General features: G+C 40.5%; 1 long non-coding RNA gene across 1 annotated transcript in view; it reads left to right on the top strand.

Moving 5' to 3' along the window:
- The window catches only part of LOC121064647, a 42434-nt gene that overhangs the window by 17867 nt on the left and 9810 nt on the right, over positions 1 to 14757 (top strand). Inside the window, exon 3 of the long non-coding RNA XR_005816598.1 lies at positions 5909 to 5989. This is a non-coding gene — a long non-coding RNA (uncharacterized LOC121064647). The remainder of the gene's footprint in view (positions 1 to 5908; positions 5990 to 14757) is intronic.

The raw sequence follows: 14757 nt of genomic DNA, 5'->3' as shown, positions 1-14757 counted from the left end.
TCCCTCTCTGATCAAGAAAGCATAGTCTGGGCTCTGCCTTCTTCATCCCAGTCAGGACAGGCATCCCCAAAGGGTAGTGCAGACTGAAGACACCAGTTTTGCATCATCTTCTGCTTCTGCGCTGCTGGCCAGTGCTGCAGCCGTCTTTCAGGAGTATGGAGGCTGCATTCCCCAACTATGTTCTTTAGTATCTTTTTATAAACAGCCATGGTAAGGTGTCCAGCTGCACTTGAACATAAAATGTACAAATCATTCAGGTTGCACATAAACAAATCACTCTGTGAGTAGCGGGACTGAAGAAGGTGGTTGCCTAAAAATTGCATCCCCTAAATCCTCCACCACTGGTGTTGCATTCTCCTGCTCCATCTCGTTTGTTCATCCCTTACACACTGGGCAAGGAACATGTGCCTAGGCAGAATCTGAGCTGAAGTTGCACCTCAACTGCCTCCTGCTGTCGAGGTGTTAGGGTGACGTTTCTTCTGGGGCCAAGTTTGGGTCCTCCATCCCCCAGCTGGGCTGACATGGATGGACAGAAGGGAAGAAGGGATGGGGTACGAGCCCTCTTCTTGCAAAGCCACACTTCTGCACTATGAAGGGGACTGAATGGAATCAGGAGGCCTGGTTTCTAGCTCTGGTTCTGCCCATCCTATTTATTTGTACTACGTGCTGCTTCCATCTCTTACTGGCTCATTGAAGCAGAAGTTTCTGCAGACCTAACACAACAATACCCTCATCGTATTTAGTATCTCTAGATGACACTGTACTACAGATGAAAAATAGAAATTCAGTCTCAAAAAAAAAAAAAAAAAAAAAAAAAAAAAAAAAAACATGTCCCCTTCATATTTATTAATAATTAATATAATCTTTGATTTTTATTATTTTAGTGGTTTTGTGAAAATAGAAATACTTGCTGATGATTATTATTTATTTAAGTGATGACAACATGATTAATAATGCTTCAGGATGGGAAGGATTCACACTAAACAACCAAGAATGGGAGTTTTTATCTCTGTTGGTGGCAAAACTCGTAATACACAGGCATTGGAAAAGTGATAACCCACCTGTAGAGGAAGAATTATTAAAGACATATACATGCAGCAACACACAGATAAAAGAGATCAATATTTAGGACATTAAGCAACCTAAGAGTCTGGTTCCATGATCTCCCCCTGACACAAGCAGTCCTTGTTGGGGTCCCTAACATATGGGTTTAGCTGCAGGCCCAGTAGGTGGGTTCACGAAGGTGGGTGTTGAGGAACAACCAGCATGGCCAGACTCTTCCCTGGTAGAACCCAACTGTCAGATGTAGCTTTACCAAAGATAAATTCAAACAGTGATTCCTGTATTTAAAGAATTACTGAATTGTTGAATACTTTTGGCAAAGCTTAGCCCTGTTTCCCCCCTTCCTTTTTTTTTCTATAAGCAAGGACCTTCTGAGGCCTGCTTTCTGGTGATAGCAGTCAATGCTAAAATCCCAATCTTTGTGACTGGTCCTACAGCCAGAAGCTACTCTGTTTCCCACATCTTAAGAGAATCGTAGAATCACAGACCCACAGAATGCTTTGGGTTGGAAGGGACCTTAAAGCCCACCCAGTTCCACCCCCCTGCCATGGGCAGGGACACCTCCCACCAGACCAGGTTGCCCAAAGCCCCATCCAGCCTGGCCTTGAACACTGACAGGGATGGGGCATCCACAGCTTTTTTGGGCAACCTGTGCGAGTGCCTCACCACCCTCAGAGTGAAGAACTTCTTCCTTATATCTAGTCTCTGTCTACCTTTTTTTTTTTTTTTTACTTTAAAGCCATTACTCGTTGTCCTATCACTACACCCCCCAACAAGGAGTCCCTCCCCAGCTTTCCTGTAGGTACTGGAAGACTGCAGTGAGGTCTCTCAGGAGCTGGAATTCCTAATATTTTGTTTATGAAATTATGATTATGAAATTATGACTAGCCCTTTGCCTACCTCATGCTTCTATTCACACTTACATTCTCACTCTGCGCTTCTCATAGCACCCAGTATTTTTTCCCACTTTTTGGGACAGTACACAGAGCAGTCAAGGCCAGCTGTGAGCCTGATCCATACAGTAGAACAGAAGAATGAAGCAGTAGGACATACCTAATTTTTCCCCAACCACCTTAGTTTCCACTTCTAAAATTTCCAGGTTTGGACCTTTTTCCTTTTTAGTTTGTTAAAACTTAAACATTTTGCAAATTCAGATTTTCATACCTACCAAACTGCTCTCATGTGCTCTGGGATCCTTGAGTGGGCCTTTAAAACTCATGGAGTGAAACACAGGTGCATCTCCTGTAGCCACTGCTACTTTTCTTTTCACGTCCCTGTACCAGTGACTCAAAAGTGGTTCTGCCTCCCTGCTGAAGCCTGTATTAAACAAGATGCTTGTTGCCTTCTAGTGAGAATTTGGTTCAATATAGGCTCACTGTTAGAAATAAGATGCCCGTGCAGACCCTAAGAGAGAGAAAATTTCTACACAGGCACGATTTTTTTCTCTTTCATTTAATTAAATTAGGGCAGGTATGGAGTTGTGACTGTGTTTGGTTATAAATGCATGGATTACAAATAAAGTATACAACAATGGTCAGGTTAAAGAATATTTCCTCGTGTTCTCTTTGTGTTTGTTCTGCAAAAGATTTCTGTATGTTTCTTCCAGAGATTTTTCACGGTAATTAGGCCTAATTCTTTAATTGCCTCCCCCTCCATCCCTAAAAATGCTGCTGCTTCCTAGTGATTCTGGATATAACATATGTTGCCGGATATAAACAGGGGGGCCTATTAACACGGTAATAAATTTGCACGCTCTATAAATTCTTGCATCATTCATAATCTAAAATAAAAGATGAGAAAAAAGGCTTTGATTTGTTGCCTTTGGTCTGACCTTCAACACGTAGATTTATACGGCAGAAAGCAGTGTTTTGAAAGTTGCCATTTCTTTAGTCTGGGGGGAAAAAAAAAAGAAAGAGCCTTTTTATAATTTTTTTTAATGGAGTACAGTTGGTCCATCAAGTTTCAGTTTCATTTTGAAATGTGCCCTGGGAGAATGTGCCGTAAATGCCAACATATTCAGCAGCATGAACTCAAGATGATATCAGCTTGTAATGGTGTTCTGTTGCCAGTGAGTTCCACCAGCTCCATTTTTTAAAACGCAAGATAGAAGAAATGGCTTAGGATTTTGTTTATTGCCCATTTCCTCAGAGGAGCAGAACACAAACTATTATCTGCCTGCCTAATCTGTGGTGCCTTCTTGATTGAAAATTCTCAGGCAGGGCTTCTGCTTGTGCATTTACTGTTGACCCCAGACAGCAGTAACATGATTTCCTTGCTGACTAAAGAAAATACAAAGCTGCAAGGGAGATGTGTTTTGATTGACAAGCAATAGGTACATCTGTTTCCAGGCTTCCAGATCCTTAAAGATACTGCTGAATAAACTGTGCAGTTGCCATCTTGCAATAAACATAATTCATTCCTCACAGAAACACACTTGGTTTTAAAAGTCGCTTTGTGTGAAGCGATAGTATTAATAAAATGACAGCAACATATATTATGGGAAAGACTCGTAGGCAGCGTAAATCAGTACCAATCAGCTGAAAACAATGGACGTGTTTCTGCTGACTAAAATATATACCTGTTATCTCAGTTATTTTAGGCAATTTGTTAGAATAGGTGATAAAACGTGTCTAAATAGCACAGGTAGGGAAGGAACATGGTAGTGACTTGACAAAGCAGACCCTGAGAGAAGGTGCATTTTTCACGAATCAGAAGTTAATTCTCTTGGTGAAGATAACAGATAGGATTCCTCTACGTGATCCTGTACATAATTACCTTCCTTGCAAAAACCCCACCTAATTTCTCTCTGTTGCTATGCATCATTATCTTAAATATTTTTGAAACTGTTTCATTACCATTCCCATCCCATTTTTTCAGTCTTGTATCATAACCGTTTTGTCTGACATCATCAAACTGAATATTAATCTTGTGCCCCGTACAGCCTTTAATCCTGGTATCAAAAACCATGTCTGTAATAAATACACCCAACGTGGCTCATTGCTAACTGTTGAGAAGGTGCCCTGGTGCCTGCAGCTTCTGCAGAGAGGTAGAAGAGCCTGTGTAGTTTTTGAACAAGCACCTCTGAGAAACAGCTACCAGGTTTACTTGCTGACATTTAAAAATAATGGAGTTGTTTACTCAGTATCTTTTTTTTTTCTTTTTTCTTTTTTTTTTTCTCTCTGTGCAAATAACCATAAAAGATCCTGTTAGGGTTTTGTTTCCAGAGTGACACTCTGGGATTTTTTTCTCCTCTCTCTCTCTCCTCTCTTTTTTTTTTTTTTGGTTTGAAAGTGAAAGTTTATTATTTTTATTGATTGGCCAATTAGAAAAACTGGTGCCTGCTTACCTGTTAGAATGGAAAGATTCGATTACAGAGCCTCAGGAGCAAGCTCTGGCTGAGTCCTGCTCTAAAGAGACATGAAAGCATACAGTGGCAGTTAAGTCTCCTGGCACATGAAGGAGTGTAAACCATTGATCACAATACGAAATGCTGAAAACTGAAAAGGAATCCAATTTATTCTAAATAAAACTACTCTGTTCTCCAGTGACAGATTCCAGAGTCAGACACCAGAGAGGAACTGACAGCAGATGTTTTAGAGCCAAGACACAGAGAGGCTGAGTAATAGTATAGAAAAGAAATTGCTTTGAACTTCACCCCTGCTTTAAATACTTCAAATCAATAGGGTCACAGAGCTCTTTAATAGAGTGATGAGGTCTTGCCCCAGCAGATCTTCACAGTGACAAGTTGATGTGCTTCCTAGCAGCAGGGTCATAAAAATTTCAGGCTTCCCTCTGAAAGGGGGCTTTGTATTAGCGGGGTCCATTTGGAGTAACTCCCTTGTATGGCCACTCTCAAAAGCTGAGCCCTAATAGTCTACATCTAAATGGGACTGACCTCATGAATTACCTCAAGAAACTTAATCTATAAACTGGCTTCTTCTTATGCAGACTGATGAATTCTTGTTTATTCCTAAATGGCTGTCACAAAACCTATTCATCAAACTCTTAACGGGGGAGAGAGTCTCACATAATCCTGCTTCAAGTGCGGCACCATTAAATAATCATTAGACTTCATTGCTGGTCTTGAGACCCACTCCAAATCCACAAAGCAAGCTTTTTACCATTCATCAGAACTGCATTTAGATGAGATTTTGACCTGATAAAAAAAGGGTGTTTTTTGTCACTATCAGTTTCATGGCTGTGCTCTTTCTCCTTTCAGAGGCAGTGGTGGGGTTTATTTTTTTTTCTCCCTTTCCTTAACAAAAGTAAAAGAAAATAAAGGCAGATGGCCAACTCTTTCCAATATCCGTTTGCTTTATTTGAGCAGTTTAATGTAGTGAAACAGAGTGAAATGTTGCTACTTGCTAAATGGTAAACAACGCCATTACCCAGAATTCAGCAGCAGACTGATACAAAACAGGGTGCTGGTGATTAATTAAACTGTTGTTGTAATTGTAATGCATGATACATAATAGATAGTGTGCTGTGTATTTTAAAAGCTGCAAATTAGCAAATAATAACTTCTCTACATAGCACATCTCCATTCCGTGCTGTTAATGCACAAATAATCAAAAATAAAAGGTCATTACTGCTAACTAATAAAAAGAATGTCTTTTGATTTTTCTTAGCCTGCGACATGTGCTGGAGGAGTTGTACATTGTGGGGCTGCAGATCACACACCCCTGCAGGAAAAAATGTGGGCCTTTTTTCTCCCCTCCATTTTGGGTGCAAATGTACCGTATTTATTATTAATCAATAGCAATTAGAACGATTGGTCGGAGCTGTGAAATTTCAGGATCTGGTTCTGAGCTGTTATAATCCCAATTCTTGTCATCCCCATTAAAAGAACAAAGCTTGTGTTCTGCAAATAACAGCAAGTGGATGCCCTCATTCATGAGGCAAGTTCAAGCGTGGCTGCTGTGGAGAGGTAGGGTGAGGCTCCTTTCCCTATTCTCTGTGCTGCTGAAGCATGTACCTTACTTTCAGCCTGATAGTGTCACTTGTTAAAGCAGGACAATGCCTGTCTTTAAGTTGAAACACGTGCTGAATGCCTAGCCAAACTTGGCCTAAATCCCTGTCATGTATCAGGTTTGAGCTGATAATAAAACAGGCTTAGCCTGCTGATTTTTTTTTTTCTCTGTTTGCACAGTGTCTGTCAGCCAGGGCAGGATGCTCTGACTTTGAAGGTTTTCTCACTCATTACCAAAGTCCTAAAACCTGCCTGCTTAGGACTGTGCATTTCTGCTGGGGGTCTGAGCAGGGATGGCTGAAGCATCTCATGCACAAACTGCATTTATATACCAGTCTGCCATATGCAATGTGAAGACCAGTGTAAATGTTCCAGGAAACCCAATGTAAATGTTCGAGGTGTGAATGGGCATTTCAAAACTTATCATGGGCAGCATTTTTCTTTCAAACTCTAAATGTTCCCCTACCTTCACAGCCTTGTTTTCACCTGAGGGGCTGCAATGTTACTCTTGCATGGCACTGCACCTGCAGCTGGGTGTTGTTCGATGGCAGAATTGTTCCAAATTGTTGATGCTGTTGCTAACAGGCCAACTGTGAAGGGTAATTAATCAAATGGAATAGTTTATCGTTTAATTTTAGTCACACGGATAAAATGATTATTGCCAAAAAAAAAGAAATCCCTGAAAATACAAACTACAAAATCCAATTGCAGTTTTCTGTATTTCTTTTTAATACTCAGATACTTTTAATTATCTGGCAAGTGATAAATGTGCTCTTTTTCCTCTCCAATGAAGCTTTTTTTCCTTTCCTAATAAATATCTTCAGGTACTTTATCCACATACTTATGTGTGTGCTTAGTTTCTGCTCAATTCTCAGTTACTGACTAAGGAACGAGGTAGCTGAGAGGGGATTGTGGGGGATAGAGGAGAGAAATGAAGTACAACTGCTGCCTGTGTTTACAGAATGAGGTTCACAGGATTATGTGTCTCAGAGAAATTTAATAAGATTCTGTGAGTACGTGATGTACTGTACTGTCTTGTGTGCATAAGAGATGCACACAGGTCTTGACATTCATATTTATTCATACAGGATTCTGAAATGGCATGATTTTAAATATAGCATGAAATCCAAGGATAGTAATAAGGACGGAGGATGACAGTGGAGCCTGATGCCTTAATTAATGCAAAGGCTAACCCTGATTTTTGAGAAATGGCAAGTTCCCCTGCCTACACCCATGCTGCTGCCATCCTTTGCTGCACAGAGAGGTGTGAATCCTTGGCCGGAATGCAAAGAAATAGTGCCTTAGTCTGGCTGCATGCTGCTGTTCAAGGGTAGAATAAACATCCATCTGCTACCTTTTTATATCCTCCCTGCCGTTTCCGTGATCTGAGGATGTGTTGTTTACCCATGCTGTTTAGTCTCCTTCTCCTTCAACTCTTTCTTTGATTCCCTCTGCGAGGGATGTGGATATGTCTGTAATATCTTTTATGAATATTACATTTTCCATCTGCTTTTTGGAGTGCTGTTGTGGTGTTTGCAATATTATAAGGGGTTAATTCCAGTGAGAGCTCACTGCTCATAGCAGAGGAAACAACAGGTTGGGATAGTAGAGCTAGTGATCAATATTTTCAGCAGGCAATGCAGATGATGCTTTTATGTTTTACCTTACTTTACTCAAAAGTTTTGCTTCAGGTGTGGAGTATTAAGGAGGAAAATGTGGTGGAGGGCAAAGCTGTAGAAAAGGAGAAAGAAAAGTTTCTGGGAGTAAGAAAGCAGAAATTGAGCTGAATGCTAGTTTGAGGACTCAAGTGCCATTCACCATGATTCATGTCCACCTCTGCTTCCTTTAGTGCAAGGAGCCCCTGAGATGCAATCCATGACTATTTGTAGGTCTCTAGCTTTGGGTTAACACAAACCATCTCTTTATTATCCTGTTCTTTTTTTCTCTGCTCTGTTGGCTTGGCACCCTCCTTCTGTTCCTATTATTTTTTTCTGTATTCAGCACTTTCTACATTCTTATCTAGCTTCCTACCATTCCTCAAAACCAGCACCCCCCAGAAGTATTACATGAATTTTTGTCCTGTTTCTTGCCTCACCTCTCTCCTTCTGTATGAGCCTTGTATCTTAGTTTAGGTTGCAAAGTACTTTAAGGAAGAACTTCATTGGTTTACCATTGCTGAATTTGCCCTTAATTTAGTTTGAAGCTTAGGTTAATCAGTGTTTCCTCATCATTTTGTTTTCTCGGCTATGGTTTGGACTGACTGAATTTTCAGTTTGACTTTAGCATACTTCTTATTCATTAACCTGAATGGTACACATAGAGATTGCCATATCTGTAGATCGCAAGCTTGCTGCTTGCTTTATAATGGAAAATCTGTTATGAGAGCTTGGTTTTGCTCAACTAGTGCTAAAGAGTAAGTCATATGCAATTAAAAAATTGTTATTTCTTGGTGGCTAAAAAAGTATCGACATAGTCTCTTCCAATCACCTTTATGTACCACCTCTTAAAGATGTGCAAAAAGCCTGTCTTGAGACACCTATCGAATTGCATCGTGCTTGCTGTGATTAGGTGACTTAAGGAGTGGATAATAAGACACATCATTTTACCGACAAAAGCGCTGATTTGCTCAGGCATACATGACAGCTGCAGGAGAGCAGTTTCACTAGGAGTTTGGAAATCAGAATGGTGCTGACCCCACAAGGCGTTATGTGTGCAGGAATGCACAGGTTCTGCATCACAGGTGGAGGCGACAATAAAGAGGTGTTTCCTGGTCCACGAGAACTGTTTGTGGAAATACATGCCTAAATTAATGCTTACAGCACAGTATAGGAAACGAACCCAGAGCTTTGGTTTGATATTTTTAAAAAGTTACTGAGAACTGTTTACGCTTATTTTGCCCTGTTTTCCTTATAAAGTACTTCCAAGGCAATATAGACCTCTCCAGTACAATATCCTCATGCTTATAAGCCTTGATGGATTCCTCGTTCACCTCTACATTGGCTGTAGTATCTAGTTTCTCAAACTCCATTGTCTCCTTCTGTTCTACTCTTTATGTTAATAACTGCTTTGCTTTTTTTTTTTTTTTTTTTTTTCTCCCCCATTTAATAGTCTGGTTCCAGTGGAATTTACCCTTTCTTTTTCAGATTTTTGATTTTTTTTTCCTTCATAACTATATTAAAGATGGTTCATTATCAGAAAAAGTATTGCTGCCTATCCAGGAAGGAATGTTGCATTCTACACCCAGGGTGGTAAATTCTTTGGGAGGATTCACCAGATCACTTGTTGGAGCTAATATCCTGCTTGTACAAGATGTTATATCTGAAAGTCAGGTATATTATTAAATAGACATCTCAACCTCACATCACCTCAAAGGGCTGGGCAGGGAAAAATGTTGAAGTATTTATATTAAAATACTTTTATTAAATATTTTATAAAATATACTAATTATATATACATATATAGTATAAAAGTATATTAAATAGTCTTATATTAAACATCTAAAATATATTAAATGTAAGGATTTTTTTTTCTTTGGTAAAATATCTATTAAATAATTGTATATCAGGAATTTTGAGTAAAGTTTGCATGTATTTATCAAGACTGTCTTCAAAGCTCCATATTACTTACTAGATAGCAAAGGAAAGAAAAGATCAGAGATCTGATGACTATTATTTTATAACAGTGAGAAAAGAAAAAAAGTTTTATTCATGTTGTTTAGTATGAACTCTCATGTTCAGATCATTGTCACTTGCTTAGTTTATCTAAGCTCATGAAAAAAAAAAGTTTGTTAAAGAAAAGAATGCAAGGAATAATTGAGTGGAAAATATTATATTCAATCCCTAGCCAATCTGAAGAGACTGAATGCCCAAATGAAACCAGGCTTAGTCAAAGTGTCATGAGAAACAGCTGCTTGACCATGCCGATTTCATACTGAGAATTCCTCAGATTCCTGCGGTGTTTGAGATTTCCATATAGTATGATACCATGATAAGACTTTATCAACCAACTTACTAGCTTTGTGATATGCCTGGTATGCTGAGAGAAATGCAATTCCTCTGTTTCCATCATACCTTGCTCTTTGGATAAAAATTCAGCAAAGGTCTAAGTGCCCCAAAAGGCTGGTAGCCAGAGAAATCAGGAGGGTGCATGGTCATCACATTCTCTGCGGAGAACCTGGTGGGTTATTATGGAGATCTTTTCTCCCTCACTGCAATCCCAAGTTCATTTAAAAGCCTTTTCCCCTGATTTTGCTCAGCTGTCATACTGGTTTATAGATGAGTCATAAATGATGCCACAGGAGGAAGGAAGCTAAAATTCCTGGCATGAACATCTTATGCTCATGGTAAAATGTGACCATCTAAGGCATAACAAAGTTGTGAAGCCTTAGTTTAGGGATGTGTGGGCAAAATTAGAGAAAAAAAAGATTCATATTAGCACATTGGCAAAGTCAATTGCAGCACAACCATTTTATGAATCAAAAAGACTAGATTGTAAGATTTGACACCAACAGAAGAGAAATTAACTAATTCTTGCTGTGAATACTCTGCTTTGCCATTTGAATAGCTTCATCATTTGTATTTGGGCACCCTCTTTAGGAAAAGGGCAGCTACATGAAGGTGTGGTCTGGATTTTGACTCTTTGTGGATGTCTTCATGTCACAGCTTTTGCGTTGGCCTTAAGGGCCATAGACGTGGGGGGCTGACACTGTCTCTACAGCTGGAAGCAAGGACACAAGTGGCCTCTTGGAAGCCTGGTGAGGCCTCCTCTCACATTATTGAATGCTGATAGCTGTGGCTGAAGTAGCTGTTGTTATCAAATCTCTTTTTCTGGGTTGGAAGGTGGACATTATTAGGGAGTTACGTGTCTGGACTGGGGATGGAAATTGCATCCATTTTGTTGATCAAGGAGCTCTGCATGACATCAAGTAAAAACATTAGTAAAACACTTCCAACATGATTTTACTGGAAATGTCAGACTTCGCCAATCTTAAAGTATTTTTGACAAGCCCATGGTTCTTTCTAGTACTAGCTGGAACTTGCTTTGAAGTGGCTTTGCTGCTTTTTTATACTGCAAAAGCTCAAAGGTCAGTAGATTTATCCATTTGAAGGTCTCTGTGAAGAGGTCAGCTCAAAGCTTCACTCTGTTTTACTCCTTATTCAAACGAACATGGGGCAACTACAGAGGTTAGTTAGGAGATAGGATTACAGTGTCTGCAGTGTGAAGAAGGTGCGCCTCTGAATGTCCCCATTATGGCTAATTCCATGTGAACAAATGACCCAATTCATGAACATCCAGGCTTCGGTGAGATTGCCGTGGTCAAAATAGAAGTCTTCCAGAATTATATCTGCACTATTAATCGCTGGTGTAAAAGTATTATCTACTGTCAGGTTTTTAGGACCTAGGGGACTGAAGTCATCTAGGTTAGACCTCTAGTATCTGAGAAACTGGATGCCTGAGAAGTAATCTGTGCTGAAAATTGTATTTCTGTTTCTGTGCTTTCTCGTGTGAGAATAAACTTTTGTTTTGGGCATGAATCCTCTCCCGCTTATCCATGTTACTTTGAGATCAGACAACTGCAATGCGTTCTACTTGCAGCTATTCCTACAGGGAATTTAAAAGCGTGAGCTATCCCACTTATCAAAGGCAGGGAACATTTAACACTACGGTGCCACGAACCATAGCAATTCCCCATGGTCCCCTGGGTAGGATTCAAGGTGATGGCATTGACCTGTATAAACTTAAATGGTCTGGCCCAGCTTATTAGTGCCTTCTCTGCATGCAATATTCCACAGCTGTAATTGGGAAAGGTTCAAACTGAAAGTATTTGGGGATAATGTTTTGATTGTGTAAGAGCCAGGACATTTTTTCCCCCTTATTTATTTATTTATTTATTTATTTATATTTCCCTGCAAATTCTTCCAAGTATATCGAGTTTTGGGGGTCATTATGGAAAGGCATGTAACAAGGAGTTGATGGATTGTTCGTCAGCATGAAATAAAACATTGTGAATGCATATTTCTTCATGAACTTGTCTGTTGCTGGCAAGGAATTTCACTTGACTTTGATTGAGTCCAGACCATTAGCCCATTGGCTCAGGAATTCATTCAGGGATACAGGAGAGTGTAATTTTAGTTGCAACACTGGAACAGCAGCTCTATAAGCACTATCCTGCTATCCTAAAGCCTGAACCGTAAAGGCAGCCAGCCTCCAAATCTCTGTTTAGTTACTAGCACAGGACCTATTTCCCAGACTTCTAGGTGGTGTTAGTGTGCCTGAGGTAATGGGTAGTGAAGGGAAACCCAGCTGCCAAGATGCACTGATCTTCCCCAGGAAACCTAGTCATTAAAGAAAGTTGTCATCTCAGTGCCTCAGTGGGGAGAAGACTCATAAACGCAGGGCAACAATGAAGCAAAAAGATCATTTGATGTCTGTTGCAGAGGCAAGGCATTCAGTTGCTTTAAAATAGGTGTTTTTCAAAACAAAATTAATTCTTCCATATCTTAAGTGTTATAAATTAGAAATCTATAACTCTTGGGTTTTAAACAAAAATTATCTGGACTTGCCCACAGGAAACTCTGCATTATTTTTCATCATCCTCACTGACTAATCCCTTCTGGAGCTGGATGCTGGTGTAATCTGGTGCATCCGTCCCAGCGTGGAAAATTATTTCAGATGCAAGCTGGAGGTGGCATGCAATAAGCAGAACAGTTTCCAGTCATAAAGTTACGGCAGGGTGGTTTCTCTCCATATGTAACTTCTCTTAACAGAGAGCAGAGTAGCACAAGGGCACAGCAATGCCTCATATCTAAATGTCACCAAACAGTACACACTGGGCTGCAACTGGCTTTAGCATCCCTTCCATGAGGACTCTGTGTGAGGTTGAGAGTGGAGAAATGTGGCAGCGGGGAAGCATAAGGAGGATTTATCTGGGACTTGGAAACCTGGTTAAGGAGATTTGCTCTGTATGAGCTGTGCAGACTCTGTGCCATGTCCACTATGTTTATGATGGTGCTTCATAAAGCAGACTACGATGAATTAGGGAAGGGAGGAAAAAGGTAAAGGTATTATCTGAATACAATTGTTAATCCCACAGGATTTCTGTTTTGCTGCTGGATATTAAAGGTCTTTGACCTACATAGTGAGAGCCCCTGTACCTAGACAAAAGAAAAATTGCACAGAGCTTTCAAGTTACTCAAGTTTATCTGAGGAGTAACAACTCCTGAAGGAATGACAGAAATGTTTTTTTCCTTCCTCCCTCCTCTGTTTATAGCTCTGACCTGCACTTCTTCAGCACTTCAAACGAAGGCAGAAACTGTATTTGCTCTGCCTGGGTTTTGTTATTCTAGGTTGCTTGTGTGACAGCGGAGTCTTCTCATATTGCTCTTATCTGTGTTGGCTTGGAGAGATGTTAAACCTCAGAGCCCTAGGATCCCACACACCACCAGAGCAACTATCATAGCACAAGTTGGCCTCCCAGGATATAAACAAAGTTTCTAGTATCAAAAGGTAGTAAAATACAGAGAACTTTAAGATCTTTTGATAGTTTTGTAGTGAATAGCTTCTTTATGAAGCGTCCTAGTGTTCCTCTGATAGGCATGAGATCGAGAAAGTGGTATAGTGTGACAATCCCTAAACTTGTTTTTAATAGTAATATAATTTTATCAGTGTACATCATTTCTTGAGTGATTTGTCTTGTTAAAACAGACATACCTGGAGCTGGAGTTGTGCCCTAATATATTAAGCACAGCACTGGTTTACAGCATCAGTGGGTACACAAAGAGTGAAGGATTTAAGTCAGTACTAGAATGAATAGAAAAAACCTGCCACGGAGCTGGTACTTTTCTGTATTTCCTTAGCACCTAGTGCCCCTGTTACACAGGAGAACTCAAGGCTGAAAGCTTATAAAGTCCTATCTCCTTTGCTATGACTTTCCTGCTCATGTAGTAAGCTGTCATCACTGTTCAGGTAGAGGCCTGGATTCAGCCTATCTTTAAGCATCTAAAATACAGACCATGATTCTCTGTAGTTCCCCTGTAGTCAGAATAACCAACTCCAAGGTCGTTTCAGTCCACTTACACTTTGAATCACCCTGGGGAGCTGTCTGGCCTTCTTAAGACCACAGAAGCCGGGAAGATGAAGTTCCCAGCCTATCAGCTCTGTGCAGTTCTTAATTCTGCATAGAGAGACGGCATCTCCACCAGTCGCAAGCCTTTCTTAACCCCACTCACTGTCCTCCAGCCTTTCTCTTGTGTGATTACAACAAAATATAGTCCAATGAGATGTACAGTTAAAAAACACGTGGGCATCGTTCTAGGAAAGCCCATGTGTACACTGTGCAGAGTGAAGCAGAGACTGCACAAATGGCACATCTCCAGGATGCTCTCCTTTGCAGAGGGAGGATGCTCCCAACCCTGTGGCACCCACTCACAGGCAGGTGAATGATCCTTGCTGTCCTGGCCCCGTTGACCTGGGTACTGGTACGGAAAGGTACAAAACCAGAATTGCCCATGGTTGTCTAACTCTTTAAAGAAGAGATGCAAAGGTTGCACTGACCTTTAGCAGAAGTCAGTGTTCCCCACAGGACAAAGTTGCAGTCTCACGTTGCTCTAAATTATTCAGTTTGATAATTCAGCCCAGCAAAGCAGGCAAATAGCAGCTAGTGGGCTGTAAAGTGCCCGTATTCTGGGCTCCAGTGGTCCTGACTCACTGCTCCAGCCCAGAACACT

Source organism: Cygnus olor, chromosome 2 (assembly GCF_009769625.2).
Source record: "Cygnus olor isolate bCygOlo1 chromosome 2, bCygOlo1.pri.v2, whole genome shotgun sequence".
Taxonomy (NCBI): domain Eukaryota; kingdom Metazoa; phylum Chordata; class Aves; order Anseriformes; family Anatidae; genus Cygnus; species Cygnus olor.
Note: the sequence above shows the minus strand (reverse complement) of the source record. Positions and strands in the feature narration are given on the sequence as shown.